The following is a 17087-nucleotide window of genomic DNA, read 5'->3' as shown; positions in this document are numbered from 1 at the left end:
AGTGCCAGACAGAGCAAAGAAAGAGAAAAGAGAAAATGGAGGCTGAAATAAATGGATATGGTATGAAGAAAACTCATAAAGAGCGAGTGGGAGCCGGAGTAGCATCTGAGATGATGAGAGAGAATCAAAGAGAAAGTGAGCAGACGAGAATAGGAAAGCAGCAAAGACAGAGCAGAGAAAGCCGACAGAGGCCGAGGGTGGGATTGTTGTCGTCGGCAGCTCTCTGACTTCTGCTCGTTGACCACAGGCCTCTGCACTTCGTTTATTGTCAGACTTGATTTGATTTCTTTGTACCGCCGTCATTTGCCCCCCCCAGTAGCCACCCAGACACCCTGCCGCTTTTGTTTTTCCATTTCAGCAACAAAACGGCCTAGTTCTTTCTTCTAACCTTGATTTAAAGAGCCAGGAAACACTCTTTTTTTCCTATTAACGGCTGATGATCAAAGTGCCGTGGCTATTTGTACTTTTGGGTCTGTTTACCTCAGCGACTTTCACGTTTTCAATGAGTGAATTTTGGAACTTGTTTTCATCTCTGAGTGTCTGATGTGTCCTCGTTTAAGGTAACGTGATAGAAATGAATGATGGATGAGAGTCTTGAATTTGACACACCCTTTTTAAGCATGCCAGTATTTGTTTGCATGGTGCCAGTGTGTCTAAACAGCCAGCCCACCGCCGGGGTTGGTTATGGCCAGATGTGGTGTCAGTTTACCAGACTGAAGGCTTTTTTTCCATCTCAAATTGACTGCTGAGCTTTTTGATACAAGGGCTGACAGCATGTGTCAGCTACCAGTGAGCTACCGCATTTATTCAGAGGCAGGTTTGTTTACGCTGATGTTATTCAAAATGGTCCGCAATTAGTGACGGTTGATGGAAAGTTGAAAAAGCTTCCCAGTGACAAAGCTGCATGTGATGACAGTCTGTATGAATACATTAGGGGTTTCTAAAAGCTGATCTTCATGTTTTGGTTAGAAAAAATATCAAGCGGCTTTTAGAGTCTCCATGTGTGATTGTGATGTAGGTGAAGTGATGATTTTTCTCTGCAGCTTCAGGGCTGTCAGCCTGTAAAAACCCTGCAGTGAAACTTGCCCTAAGACGCTGCTAACCCTTCTCAAAGAATTTCTGTTTGTATAGTTTTTATTGGTTGTCACGAGACGGCGTGAAAACAGCTTCCGACAGTCTTTTCACCCTGACCAGAGCGCAGAGAGCACTGAATCCAAGTTCTTCTTTCGCAATTTACCTGTCAGATTTCTCAGTCCAGAATATCTAGCTAAAGCTCCGTCAATCGCCAGCTTCAATTAGATGATATCAACCTTCATGGACCTATATTGTAAAACGTGAGATTGGATGTCTTTTTTATTACAAAGCTCTAGGTTCAGTTCAAGGGTCTACATGAAAACAGTGAAAGAATCAAAAGACTCAAGTCACAGAGAAACACCAGCAGCCCTTAATCCGAGCTGTGCCCTTTAAACAAGCCGTAGGGACTTCCACACGGTTATGATGTCACAAATTCACTAAATGTGGGTAGAAGATGCAGCTACAGTTACAGTCTTTCCCCGGCTGCAGTGATGGTGCAGGGACCAAGGGGGTAAGTCTCTCCTCTCTGAGCATAGCTCCTATGGAATTTTGATGCTACGAAGCACTCATCTGAATTAGCATCCCATTGACTACCATTCATTTTTACATGACTTTGACAGTGAATAACTTCACATCTGAAGCGTTTGAAGACTCTTTTTGTACGTTGTTTATTTCTAAAGAAACATGAAGATGTATAAAAGGCTTCGTTACCTTGTATCTTGTGTTATGGCTCCGTAGCAGACATTTTTGTAAAAATAGGCTAACTTTGTGTTACTTACCGTTGCATAGTCGACAAATCACTGTTTTGTCAGGAGAAGCTCTTCCATCAGCTGTTAAGGTTTAATTACTAATGTTAATTAGCATGTTAGTTAGCAGTAATTAGCCTGTGCCTATGTTAATGTTAATTAGCATGTTAGTTAGCAGTAATTAGCCTGTGCCTAAAGAGACAGGCGCTATAAGAACGTTTCAGACAGAGGGTGAATACAGGTAAATTCAGGTAGAAAGTATGAGAAAAATCGTGTTTTTCTTTTTAAACTTTAAATAATTTAAACAAGTTGTAGAATAAAGCCAAAATAAATGTATAGACCTGAAAATGAGCTTAATATGAGACCTTTTAAAATCCTTCCCTTCCCCACTGCTTAAAAGAGGGCATTTATCCTCCCCTCATTACAAGGTGAGAACTCTACCCATATCGAACGGCCAGCAGCAGCATTTAACAGGTAGCATTACACTTTAACACGTTTTTTACTGTCCATTACCACGCCATTGATTCCAGTTAGGCTCACATTGGAAATGGATGAAATGGAAGTGAGGCGGTTTGAGTGGGGAGTCTCGTCTCCACCAGTCCTGACAGTGCAAAGCACATCGAGCGATTGGCTCCTGGGCCGCTGTGATCACGTGACGAGGTGATGTGATCCGTGTTGGTCACGGTGTCTGGGCTGCCAGTTGTTTACTATTTAGTGAGCCGCACAACAGTGAAATGAATGTTAATGCCTGGCGTCTTCTCACTTCTGTTTTTTAACAATCTTTGAAATGACATCAAGCAGGGATTAACAATGCATCGTGAATTCGTTGAAAATGTACATAAACGTGTAGAAATGAAAATGGGTTGAAAAAAAAAAAAATGAATGGATTCAATACTTTATATCCTCGGCTTGGACGTCACTGCATGCTCTCAGTTCATTTATTTGAAAAGATAATTTTTCTTTCATTCATTTAGTTATTTTGATGTGGGATTTGTTATAAAAGTCCCATGGCATGCATTCCCCCAGCCTGCCTATGGCCCCCCCAGTGGCTAGAAATGGTGATAGGTGTAAACCGAGCCCTGGGTATCCTGCTCTGCTTTGAGAAAATGAAAGCTAAGATGGGCCGATCGGGAATCTGGTCACTTATGAGGTCATAAGGGTCAAGATTACCTCCCCTTTCTTTGCTTTGCCCGCCCAGAGGAATTACAAAGCTGGCGCAAAGGGAGGTGTAAGTAAGTTGAAGGATATGCAAGGATATGTGTACAATAGCAACTATTGTCTCCCTGAAGCTCTGTTTTACTGTGGGAATGCATCTGAGTATTGACCTACTCTGTGGAAGTAGTGTTTTGGGATGTCCCAGAGCTTCAGGGGTCTAAGCTGTATAACTCATACCAACAACCCAGCTGGCAACGCTTGTGTTTGGACCAATCCTTGTCTTTGCCGTCCCTCATCTCCAAGGCATCCAAAAGAAGCACAAAGACCATAAAAGTGCTTCGTTCTGCTGGAAAAAGAAATTGCTTTTCAACCAAATGTTAAATGCAGCCTAACCAGAGCGAACGGTGAAATTCACCAGCTGTTCTGCATTCACGTTGAAACGTGTCACGTACTGCTACTGAGCCGAGGATTGGGCATGGCTCCTAATGTACAGTCTCCCAGAATGTACATCACGTTTTAAACAGCGCATTGCATATAACAGGATCAACTTGGTGGGATTGATAAATGTGATCATCTGCCGCGCCCTTTACTAAATGATACAGCGCACTAGTGATTAAACATATGTTCAGCTTTTGTTTGTTTCTCTGGAACAAGCAGCATCAGGGGATGTTCTGTATTTGGCAGCAGCAACAGCAGTTTGGGTGGAATAACAAGAAGAAGATGCGTCTTGTCTAGCAGGATGGTGACAGCCACTGAAGCTGGGAAAGGAAAGGAGTGCCACCTATGGAAGCCTAAACTCCGTCAGATCCAAGCAAAAACACCAAAGGATCCCACATTAGCGCTGCTTTGAAAAGCACATTAATTTAAATGAGAACCCTGTATTGGTATAGCAGGGGTCTGGATTCAGAGGGCTCCAGCCAAAAAAAGATCAAGGGTTGCCCGGCAAAAAAAAGAAAGTTTGATCCTCACTGGCTCTACCAGACTGTCGAGGTGAAGAGGGAGCTCAGCTCTTGGTTTACAGGTCGATTTATGTTCCGCACTCATGCTCATGAGGTTTGTGTAGAGACAGTAAGATTGTTGAATATATGTTCTGGGAGTCCCCCAAAGTGGCAGACATAGTCCAAAGCAAATGCTTTTGGTCGTGTTCAGGTGCCGTTTTAGAGACGTGGACGTGTTGTCTTCAAGTCACACATTTTGAGCTGCAAATGGACGGTCCATGTGGACCCTTGCAGACATCATCAGATGACAAAATGTGTCACTTAAATGTATTCATCACTTGGAGCATTTGGTCCACGGGGATGTGGACTTCAGGTGACAGGGTGTGGAGCTCCGACCGACAGAAAAGAGCTCGGAGTAGAACTGCTGCTTCTACAGATTTAAAGGATTCAGTTGAAGTAGCTTGCAGTGCTGTAGTCAAGACCACCTTTGTTAAGGCCAAGATAAGTCCAAGACCAGGACTAGCCGAGGCCAAGTCAAGACCGAGTCCACACGAGAGACAGTCAAGACCAAGACAGAAAAAAAGAATCCTCTTCAAGAACACTTACCTGTTCATTATTTATGTGACGCCAAAGACGCATATCTTCTATTTTAAGATGATCATTATGCATTATTTGTAATGCTAGTGCAAATCAAACATCAGGTGGAGAGTAACAACACCGTAGGATCATATTAGGCCATGTTATTTACTTTAAATATAGCATTTTCCCTTCTACCCGGTTACAGTACCTGTGTATTGGAATTAATCCAGTATTTTCTGACCCAGCGCGCTTCAGTGGTTTTGTTTTGAAGGAGGAAGTTACTTTAGAATAAAAAGTATGTATTGCTGCACCCGGTCGAGCCCAGCTAGAATGTTTGGCGAGACCAATGGTCGGTGACACGTCCAAGTGCAAATACATACGAGTCCAAGACAAGTCTGAGACAGTAGAAAAACTACAGCAGTGGAAGTTAGGGCATCTGGTTAGGATTTTGGGCACGTCAATCTGTTGGGACCACAGGACTGGTCCAGAGCATACTGAAGAGATTATTTAACCCACATGACATGTGAACAACTCAGCACGCCTGCAGCCGCCAGGACCTGGACCTGGGTAGTAATAACAATAATGATAATATTAATGATAAGATGATGGTGAGGGACCCAGAGGTGCAGATCTCTTGGGGGAGGGAGTTCCAGAGCCTTGGACCTGCCCTGGAGAAAGCTCTGTCTCCAAAACTGCGGAGTTTGGACTTGTGGGTGCAGAGAAGACCGGCTGAGGCTTGGATCTGAGGGGCCAAGGGTTGGTAGGGGGACAGGAGGTCAGTGAGGTGTGAGGGTGCCAGATGGTGGAGGGCTTTGTAGGTGAGGACCAGGATTTTGTAGGTGGGAGATGGGAGGCCAGTGGAGTTGTAAGCGTACAGATAAGCAGTGTAAAAATGGAGGGGTGTAATATAATTTTACAACTCCCTGCGTGAGAATAGCAAAACCAAGAAGAAAATAGTATTCTCAACCCTTGTGCAATGTTTGGGTTAGAGCAAACCTTTTTTGATTCATACTTCATTCTTCCACTAATGCCTGTAGCAGCACACCAAAACACAGCGCCCTGTAATGCTTGCAAACAAATGAAAATCCCCTGTCCTGATGCACTTACCCAGAGTTCCTTGCACAAGGGTCCCGGTGATCCCAGGTGAGATTCATCATAAGCCCTGCAGAGCACAGCTACCGTAACCGTCTCAAGGAGAGCAAACATCACACACACGTTTAAACTCGCAAATTAGCAGACGTACACTTTTTTAGCCTTAGCTGCTTCTCTTCTTCTGACTCCCTCACACACTCAACACACACCTGCCCTCCTCCCCTAGGCAGGTCTTGTAGCGTACCATCCCTCTCCTCTCCTGTCAGTGGGAACAAATGAGGCGGGGCGTATTTCTTAGTGTGTCTGTGTGAGTGTTCGGAGCAGACTTCCTGTCTCTTCTGGCCTTCCTGTCTTTTGCTGCACACACACACACACACACACACACACACACACACACACCTGTTCTGCACTGTTACCCTCTGACAGATCACTGACATGCTGTCTCTAGGCCATCCTGCACTGTGTGTGTGTGTGTGTGTGCATGTGTGTGTGTGTGTGTTTGTGTGTGTGTGTGTGTGTGTGTGTGTGTGTGTGTGTGTGTGTGTGTGAACACACCCCCCCCGTAACTGTGTCAATCTAGCAATTGCCATTTCTCAAGGAGATACGGAAGGGGGGGCAAGGGCCTTGTTGTCAGTGTGTTTGTTGTCAGAGGGTTTATTAATAAAGATGACCTCAGCCAGAGCTCCTCAGAACATGTGTGTCTGTTTGTGTGTGTGTGTGTTTGTGTGTGTGTGTGTGTGTGTGTGTGTGTGTGTGTGTGTTTTTCCCTTTCTTTTCTATTTTCTCTTTTTGTGACTCAGCGGTCTAGTGAAATTATTAGTATTTTGAGAATAGATTAATAATAAAAAAGAAGAAGAATTATTTTTTTCTAAATGTATACATTCATTTTGATGCATTCCCCTGTCTTTTCTCTTCCCCCTCTGTCTGAGGTTGTTGCAGTCTGTCTTTTCTGCTTGGGCTCATAATGCGTCTTTGCGTGCACGCAGACTCATCTGTCTGTTTGTGTGTGTGTGTTTGTGTGTGTGTGTTTGTGTGTGTCTGTGTGTGTGTGTGTGTGTGTGTGTGCGTCTGTGTGTGTGTGTGTGTGGTTGGGGATAATCTGTCTATAACTCCTTTGTCTCTCAGCATGCATGGATGTGATTATGTGATTCATTATGTCGGGCTAAACAGGTTGAGTCCAGTGTGTGTGTGTGTGTGTGTGTGTGTGTGTGTGTGTGTGTGCGCAGACGTCAGTCACCTGCTGTGTGTGTTAGAAAGAACAGATGTCTCACAAGAATAGAAAGATGAGTAATTTCCTTTAAAGTGCAAGGCATTTCTGTCCGTCATCCCTCTGAGTATGACATGGTTAATCGTTAAAGGTCCCATATTATGCTCATATTCAGGACCGTACTTTTTCATATTTTGGGTTGCTATTAGAACATGTTTACATGCTTTAATGCTAAAAAAAAGTTGTTACTATTATTGTCTGAAATGGTCTGCTTTGCGCCTGTCTCTTTAAGCCCCCCATTCCGAAAAAGTCTGCTCTGATTGGTCAGCGTTTCTGGGTCTTTCTCATTTGAGCTCAAAGCGTCTACACCGTTGCAGCCGTTAAAGGATTGTAACGCTGCGGTGGTAGCATGGCTGCGCCCTCCTACGTATTTACACTCAAATTGAACTTCCCTTCAGTACTACGCCTGGAACCAGGCTACTGGACCAGACTCTAGTAGGACCAGACTAATGGACCAGAGTCTGGTAGGACCAGGCTAATGGACCAGAGTCTGGTAGGACCAGGCTACTACGGCAGCACTTAAAGATTAACTATACAATATTAACTATATTAAGTAAAGTTATGACATCACCACTGTTCAGAAGTCCTGGTGCACAGGTCTGAATGAGGGCTGTTTGCGTTCTCCTTGGATTGAGTGTTTAATGTGTTCACAGTGTCTACAGCACCTCAACCCGCTTTATAATAAAAAAGACATGGCAACCTCACTTTTAACAAGTTGGTACTTTTAAAAGGTTGATTTACTCAAATTATAAAAAAAATCATAATTTCTTCTTTGTTGGTATCTGATGGTGTTGGTTTGGTTCGATCAGTGGTTTCATAATGTAAAAGGTGTGTTACTTGTGAACCGCTGCTGACCAATATGGCTCTAACCAGCACAAAATAACTTTCAAAGTGAGACTGATGCTACCATTACAACACAATCCGTCCTTTCAAAAACACACTAGAGCTCCCTTATGACACCAGAACCTCCAGCTGGCTGAGGTAGGCAACAGCATATTTGCAAAGTTGTCTGTTGCTGTTGTGGCAGGATGGTTAGGGCTCGGTTCAAACTGCTTCTCTAGCATTTCCACTAATTACTCAAGTTCAAAATGCAGTTTTCTAGCACAAGCAGCACTCTAGAGCTAGGGCAAACCTGACAAAAATTCAACAAATCTTATCTGCATGGCCTGATAATTTATAGCCAGGTATGAAGTGGGAAAAGATAGCCAGAAGACAGAAATAGCAGGGTGAGGTGAGTTTGATACCGTGTGTGGAGTCAGGTTAGGTTGAGGTAGACGGTGTCAGAAGTGGGAGGTGATCTCATTTGTTTAGCTGTCGAGTTCCCCTTTGTAGCCGTCCCCCAAGGCTGGAGCTAAAGCTTGAGTGGGACAGCCAGCCAAGCAATGGACCCCCAGGGGTCCTGGCAGTAACCATGGAGAGGGGGGGGCTCCTTTTGCCCTCTGTCTGCCTCACCGTGATCAACACAGAGGCCATTAGGGACAGGGTGCTCCTGCAGCCTTTGAGAGCCATGTAATGAGATAATGCATGGAGCTGACGCTGTTACTGTCACCTACACACACAGATACACACACATATGAAGTGCAGGGGCAGATGCAAGAATGCACACGTGCACAAATTAAGCTTGACAAACACATAACACCCAGTGGAAATGAACACACTTACTCACACACACTCACAGGAGTAGATGCATGAATTGATCCAGGCTCACATGTACTACTCTTCAAACGTCCTCTCTGTCAATACTCCTCCACCCGTGTAGGAATCCCTGGCTATTTGCTACTTCAGCTGCGGCACCGACCCTCAGTCAGCCAGTTACATTCTGTTGGACAGGCGGCAGTGGCAGTGAGAGGAAAGCTGATGAAACAGTATATCCCTGCCTTTGGTTATTTCACAGAAGGAGAAAAAGAATAATCATTCTCTCCCACATTGACCTTGAAGGAGTCCATCAGCACAGAGTATGCAGAGAACGGCTGTTGGTTTACTTCTCTGGCAGGCGCTGTTGTCCATTGGACCCACGCAAGTCCTGAAATGCTGCTAACCTCCCATAGGGTTGAGACACTGAGTCGGAGAGTTCAGTCACATAAAATGCCTTGACCCAATGCTGTGAAATTACAAAAATAAAAAAAAAACATGTTTTTAAGAACACCTTGGATGCATGCATGAAAATAAAGGAAAGAAGGCCATGGAACTCAACTGTCAAAGCAAAGAATATGTATTTGTGTAGCTATTTAACGATAGCAGAGACATGGCATCAACGACAATAAAAGAGAGCAAAAGAGCAAAAAGGAGATGGCTGTGTGATTTTTCATTGAAAATTCATTAAAGTTCGCCCAGCTGTACTGAACTTTTCCCTACTTTTCAATAAGTGTGGCTTTGCAAGAGGAAACATAAATTACCTTAAAAACAAGCAAGCAGAATCAACATTACAACCAATGTAATTATTTATATATATTTTTCCAAGGACAATATTAAATTTTACCCATCACTAGATAAAAATGTTTGAATCTCCATTTTCCAGTACAAAATACTATAATCTTCATTTAAACTTAACAACTGAAATGAGTATTTCAGTTCAAGGAAACCATATCTCAGCCTTCAATAACTATATTTCAAGGCAGGAATAATGACTTTATTACTCGGGGCATTTCCTTTGCATGTCAGCAGACGCTGAGCAACATTAGCACTCATTTGGAGTTGTGTTTCTGACTAATATTCCCATGTTCAGGTTCTCTCCAGCTCTGTTTTAGTCTCTGTGGTCTATCCGGCTTCTATCTTTAGCTGCTAAAAGCTCCACTATGTGTTCAAAGCTAGTTGCTAACTTTGACTGTCTGCTGTTTGGTGCGGGTTAGGTAGCGTTTATCAGAGTGTAACAGTGAAGTTGACAGCAGCCCTTTTTCAGCATTCACATCATCATCTGACGTTTTACTAGATAAAAAAAGTAAACTTGCGTATTGACAGCCATAAAGAGTGAGCTGGTGAGAAAAGGCGAAATCTGGATCGAAAGTGTAAAAGCCCTGAATGGAGCGTTGCAGGTTTGATCAGAGAGCGCCTCCGCACGACGGATTTGTTAGGCTTTACTCCTTTATGAGACAAATATTGGGCTAAATCTCCTCACCACCCCTGGGCCTTGTTGTGAAAAGGCCAGGGCCCCAGCCAGTGCGTTACCATCACATCCTCCCACTTATGTAAACAGATGTCTCATACAACACACACACACACACACACACATGCATGCACACACATACACACACACACACACATTGAGAACTCCCAACGCCTGCACTCACCCCATTCATCAAGGCTTTCCTTTGCTCATGCACATACACCGTAGTACTCAGAAATACTTCATTCAGTTGAATGAACTCTCTGCCCTCATATGGTGAATTAATCCCTTTTAACTTTCAAACCAGATCCAGCCTCGTGGAGTGTGTATGTATGTTATTTAATGTTTGTGACATACAGCACTAAAAGTCTTTATGCTGTGTTGATATTTATTGACAAATGTGAGCATTTTTCCTCCTGTGTGTCTTCAGCTCACACACCAGGTGCTACTCAGTATTTTGTGTCGGCGGTGGCTCCTCCTGTGTGTTCTGGCACAGTGAGAATAATAATCACAGCTCCTCGGCTCAAACCAATATCTGTTGCCAAAAGCACTCGACGCAGGAAAACACAGGAAATGAGTGGATAATAGTAGAAAGGTCCCACTTCACTGAAAGAAAATTACAATCAAAATCACTTTATCTGTCGACACCAACAAAACACAGAGGTTTTCTTTTTGTCACGGCGCAGAGACAATAGGACATAAAGCCCTCTCGTTCACACTGCCAAAAACTTGGTCAACAACTACTGACCGGCTGCGTTGCCACAAGCTTTGATAGCATCTGTGCTGTGAGCTGCATTTGCAAAGTTCAGAGCTGCCAAAGTGTGCATTTTCCCCCAGTACTGGTAATGTTTGAGCAGTCAAAAGTTTACAATCCATCTTAACAATGGGCGCAACCACTCTCCATTTCTTTTTCTGACACATAGATGTAGAATCTGTGAAGGTTAATAAACAACTCTTCATTAAAGGCAATCTGGCAACCCAAATGTTACTTTTATTAAAGGCTCATACCTGAGCTATAACGCTGTAAGTGCTTTATTATTATTCATGAAGTTACAACTTATGAAAGTGGTGCCAAATATAGCCATTTAAAATGCTGAGACATCAGCTATCTCTTGTTAAAATGTCAATATTAATCTTCAAAGCCACAAATCTCTCAAAGATCTCTATAAAAGCAATAGTAACACAGAGCAGACACGACGTTTCACACACAGGACAAAGTATGAAGAAGACAAATGCTAACCCGTCAGCTGTATATCGGTCACTTCTATGGCACACTGAATAATCGATTCCAGTGGAATATGGATGGATGACTCCCGTGTGGGATCTCAGTTGGAATGGACTCTGTCGTGCCTCAGCGCTGATAATGGCCCCGGTCACCTCTAATTTTAGCTTGTAAATCACAACCCGCGAGTAATGGGGTGCACTTAGAGAGGTCAGAGTTTACAACCAAATCACTTGGGACGACAAAGACTGTGAAGTCAGGCTTTTGCAGCTCAATGCTTTTTCTTCTTTAAAGGGGTGCGAGGGCTAGAGATGTTGAAGGTGTGGGTAGGGTGATAACGTTGTTTGCAGTTTGCAGTCAAATCTAACTCCGACCTTGGCCAGATGTCCACCAAGATGGTGTGTGTGTGTGTGTGTGTGTGTACGCTCTGCTATGTGTGTGTTGTCAGCCACATTTTCGGAGAGTGCTCGGCTTTAATAGGGACTGGCAGGCATTTTGTTGGGCTTTATTGCCACATGCCTCTTCCAATCCTGCCACTGATTAGAGCTGCCATTTCTGGCACACACACACACACACACACACACACACTCTTACTAAGCAGACCCACACACTTTGGCACACGCTCAAAGCTTGGGTCTTTGCATGCCATTAGCATCCCATTGCGTTGTCTTGCGCAGCGATCAAACGGAGCACAGAGTTGTGCTCTTGTCGAAGCAGATTGGAGGAAGTGACGGGTACATCGTCACTCCACTTTTATTCTGCTCATCAGGGTGCTGTCAGCTTAGACAATGTCAAATTTGGTGCAATGCAATTTAAGGCCCACGCTGTCAGAATTAGGCCTGATAGGGAAGGCTCCTATGGCAGCATGCAGGCAAACACATCAACACACATTCAGGCGTGGATACACACTCTGCCATGCTCACATGTGTGTATACACAACACATCCACCCACATGTACAGGCACACACATATTTATATATATATTTACGTGCAGGCGATTAGCTCAGAACGCGCAGGTTTAACATGTTAGTCATTGCTGATTCATAAGCGGCTGGCTGGCTTCCACACAGCCACTCACTGTGCTGCCTTAAACACACGGGCAGCAACCAGCTGGAGGTGTGTGTGTGTGTGGGTCTGTCTGTGTGTCTGTGTGTCTGTGTGTGCAGGTGTTCTTGAAATTCTGCTGCTGAAAACCAGACCCCTCTACTCTCCCTCTATCTCCTTTTTGGCCTTGTGTGTGTCTGTGTGTGTGGTTTGGAAGTATGTGTGTGTCTGTGTGTGTGGTTTGGAAGTATGTGTGTGTGTGTGTGTGTGTGTGTGTTTCTGTGTGTCTGTGTGTGTAGTTTGGAAGTGTCTGTGTCTGTGTGTGTGTGTGTGTCTGTGTGTGTGGTTTGGAAGTATGTGTATGCGTGTGTGTGTGTGTATGTGTGTGTGTGTGTGTGTGTGTGTGTGTGTGTGTGTGTGTGTGTGTGTGTGTGTGTGTGTGTGTGTGTGTGTGTGTGTGTGTGTGTGTGTGTGTGTGTGTGTGTGTGTGTGTGTGTGTGTGTGTGTGTGGAGCCTTGCAGGCTATTGGCTGCTATGTTCCCCTGGATGAGGCCAATGGAAAGCTGAGGTCTGGCCGATTTCATTATTTAGAAAAATCCACCAGAGATTGCCAGTATGCTGCTGTGCTGTCACATTGTCGTGTGTGTGTGTGTGTGTGTGTGTGTGTGTGTGTGTGTGTGTGTGTGTGTGTGTGTGTGTGTGTGTTTGGGTTCATCCAGTCGTATAGGTAACGCAGCCAGTGCTCTCAGTAGCAGCAGTATATTTCATTTTGGAGAGATATTCTTCCCTAACAGCCTTTAAAGTTATTTTTCTGCTGTTGAAACTTCAGCAGACACACTGCCGGTTCAGTCCCAGGTGGAGACACTCAACGAAGGGTTAAGCGCTCTACCAGAAGCAGTAAACACACATACATGTAGACACTAGCACTCATATGGCGACTTACTCACAGCCGTAAGGTTCCTCATTTAGTCTAAATTCATTTTCCAGCACATTTAATTACACTAACTCAATTTTAGAAGGACCTGCCAACAAATGGAGTTTCAGTGTTTTACATAACCTGCTTTTCATTTTCTTCCAACCTTTAAAAGAGGATTCATAGTGTATTCCCGGCAATGGCAGGTTCATTGGTTGAGTAAATGTTTCTACTCCTTTGGATAAATAAGCTATTTCAAAAAGAATTGGGTTGACATAAAGATGGCAGCTTCAGTTGACATTTTGGAGAAACATTTAAAAATGGGTTGTGCCATTCACATGCATTTGCCAAAAAGTCTAAAATAGAGTTATCCCAAAGATTCCTGATTTCTTTTTTTTGTTTGAGTTGAGTCCAGGTTTGTGGAGTTTCTCGTGTTCAATTAATAAAAGTCGGATGAACGTCACAGTCGATATGTGCACAGAGTGTAGCTGTGTTTCCAGTGTCTAGTTTTATTGACAGCAGTGACTGAACTATGATGGTGTCAGAGGTTTTGGTGTTGCCTATATATGCTCCCTCCATGTAACACTAGCTGGCCCATACGTTACTGACATTATCTGCTTGGCCCTCAGCGCTCTCTTCATGATCAGTGAGCCATTGATGTTGACATGACACACACACACACACACACACACACACACACTGTAAGCCTTGGCAGTTAGTTATGTGATTTGCAGTCTTATCTAATGAATGTGAGCCTTAAGGGTTCAGGTGTGTGTGCAGATGTGTGTGGCTTTGTTTATAGTGTGTTTCATGTGCGGATCTAGACCCAAACAGCAATCCAAAGAGAAAATCTAGTTAAACTCTGCACATTCTTCAAATCAAGTTCAACTTGTGGCGCATGAATTCATGCCACTGCCCAACAGCGAGCCACCTCGACAGTGCTGAGCATTGAGGACACAGAGTCCAAAATGGAGGAAGGTATTGTAGCTTGTTAGCTGTGTTGCACCATCCACTTATATATTCTATTGTATTGTATAACCTGCACCACAAATGTTCAGACAGTTATGAGACAGGAGGCGAGGTACAGAACGTTAGCTAACACGCCTGCTGGACAGAGAATCGAGGTAATGACGTCACGTCTGGGCTAGCCTTTGTTCCACTAGCTTCTGGAACTCTGTGCCATCTATCATTCAGCACTTTAGTTTTGTTTGTAGTTAGTTTTTTTGGCCTAATGTCTATGACATATTGGCATATACTACTTCATGCTACTATTAAGCTAAACAACTATTAAGTTGTTAGCCCATAAAAAGCTAGCTAAGCGGCTACTTCCGGGGCTGATGAGTAGGGCTATAAGAAAATGACTTCTTACTTCATTTTATTACCTTCTAAATGTTTTTTTTTTGTCTAAATCACTACTTTCAAGTCTTTTTTAATAAATAATGATTTTCTTTTAATAAAGTATGGTCCCATTTATTTAAAATAGAGGAAAAAGCAGGGGATGCTTTAGAGGCATGGCTACACATTGACCCGTCAATCCCGACAGAGGCTTAGCAATGCTAACCATGGCACCGTATACATTAAAATGTCCGTGAAGTTTTTGGGTGTTGTCCGTGTGGACCCTCTAACCGTGTGTTTTTCATTTCCTCAACATTGATTAGAACATTTTGGTTGCCTAAAAATGTCTTGTGTAGCCTTCTGCAGTCCCTTGCCAACCAAAAGTAGCTAGGCAGCAATAGTGTTAGCTAGCAACTAGGGAATGTCTGACAATGTTCAGCCGGCTCTGTGTGTTGCCGTACGTGCACATGAATGACGCCAGGACCTGGGGGTCCCCGCAAATCTCCGCCAGATGACTTGCTTTAGCTAAAGTCTGCGACTTTCCCTCTTTATAGATTAGCTTAGTGTAGTGCTATTGACACTATACGCAAGACTGGCCTAGCCACGTCATCCTGCCTTGCTTTGCCCTTTTGTCCAAATATGGTCACTTCTGGCTCCAAAATACCAAAATGGCAATGGCCAAAATGCAAACTCCCGGCTTCTAAACTGCAATGGGTGAGGTCTTTTGTTTGGCTCTCTATTGTGACTGACGTGGGCCAGCATGTTTGTGGCTAGCTCGCCAGCTACAGTAGTTCCCCAACTGTCTGTGTACATATGTTTGTATGTGTGTGTAACATGAGTGTGTGAAAACTGGTGGCCAGGTCTTCTCCGAGAGACATTAAAATTATTAAAGCAGCCTTGCCAATCTCACATGGCCATACATGTGCTCACACACACACACACACACACACACACACACACACACACACACACACACACACACACACACACACACACACACACACACACACAAACAAACATCCACCCCGCCACTCATTCCTTCTTCTCCTTCTCCTTTCTCCTTTAGCCCAATGTGACCTTCATCTGAGTCAAGTGTCTTCATTCAGCATTCACTGCGACGAGAGTGGCGGAGAAAAAACTGAATTGGATATTAAGAAGAAAGCTCACAGACACGCGAGGGAGGAGAAGAAAAAAAAGTAAGAAAATAAAAACAGAACAAAGGGTGGAGAAGAAAAACAGCAGCTTCTTTTCTGCCTCCTCTGAAGCCTTCCTCAGTAAACAGTATGACTGGCAGAGGGAATGAGAGAGAAGGGTGGGCATGTAGAATGAGCAAAGAATCAAAAGAAATAAGAAAGTGAATATGAGAGGGGATAGGAAAACCATGCGCGGGGTGGGGGGGCAGTTGTCAAAACAGGATGTGGAAATTACAGGCATTTTAAGGTACTCCTAGAAAGAAATTAGACTAGAGCGAGACAAAGAGAATGTTGAGAGAGATGCATGAGCCGGGCGATAAGAAAAAAAGCTGACAAAACATTGAATTTGAGATGGATATTGGATTTCAGATTTCAGGACATTTTGTTAGAAAAGATGCTGAAGGTTATGAGTGTGAGAGTGTGTGTGTTCCCTCCACTCGTATGTTAGTGTAAGGCAGTCATATTTCCTCATGTAGGGTAAAGTGGAAAACAAGAAAGACAGAAAAGAAGAAAGGAAGAAAAAAAGAAAGAGGGGGGAGAAAAAGAAAGACAGGGAGAAAAGAGACATTTAAGACTTGCAGCACTGCCACAAGCAGAGTGAACAAGACTAAAAAAAGTTGTGATTTGTGTTTGTTGCACTTAATCATCAATACCCACTTGACATACTGTATATATATATATATATATCTTTATTTATCTATGTTTATGTCTTTACTACTACTATGAGTCTGTACGTTTTTCTATATTTATATTTATACATATCAAGTCAGAATCTCAGCTCTTAGAGGTCTCATAGATTCTTGGGTTGAAATCCATAACCCACTTCATCTTGCCTACTGTATTTCTAAAAAAGAAGGCGCTTGTCATAGTGGGATGCTGGATATCCCCATGTGGGTTATGCATGTGTGAGAGCATGTTTGTAGTATGTGGCCATCTCGTGTACACAGTGTGTGATGAAGGGCTCTCTAATCAATCAGCCTGTTTGATCGAGCGTCTGGGAGCTCCGGTAGACTTTAGTGAATTGCCTCTGATAAAAAAAGTAATTTGTATCCACACATGGACTACAGATACGCATAGGCCGAGAGTGATTCACTTAAACACACACACACCATGATGACAACTTCAACCAAGCCGCGCACACACACACACACACACACACACACACACACACACATAAACACAGAGGCGTAAAAAAACAGCCTCAGGCAATATTGTTCTATTCCCCGATCCATTTTCCATTTTCTCTGCAAGTGTGTGTTTCTCGTTTCCACACACTGTCACAATGTACTTATCCCTCATTCTATCTAATAATCCTGGATGTCTCTCTTTCTCTCTCTCTCTCCCTCTCTTTATATATATATATATATACAGTGGGTACGGAAAGTATTCAGACCCCTTTAAATTTTTCACTCTTTGTTTCATTGCA

The 17087-nt window shown here is 43.5% G+C and overlaps 1 protein-coding gene across 1 annotated transcript in view; it reads left to right on the top strand.

Annotated features, from left to right (window-relative positions):
- sema4c (sema domain, immunoglobulin domain (Ig), transmembrane domain (TM) and short cytoplasmic domain, (semaphorin) 4C) overlaps nt 1–17087 on the top strand; it is an 87639-nt gene that overhangs the window by 14395 nt on the left and 56157 nt on the right. The window contains exon 2 of the mRNA XM_034872203.1: nt 15535–15664. The gene's annotated coding sequence lies outside the window, so the exon portion shown is untranslated. The remainder of the gene's footprint in view (nt 1–15534; nt 15665–17087) is intronic.

This window comes from Etheostoma cragini, chromosome 5 (assembly GCF_013103735.1).
Source record: "Etheostoma cragini isolate CJK2018 chromosome 5, CSU_Ecrag_1.0, whole genome shotgun sequence".
NCBI classification, from domain to species: domain Eukaryota; kingdom Metazoa; phylum Chordata; class Actinopteri; order Perciformes; family Percidae; genus Etheostoma; species Etheostoma cragini.
The sequence above is the reverse complement of the archived record's forward strand: the minus strand, read 5'-3'. Positions and strand labels throughout refer to the sequence as shown.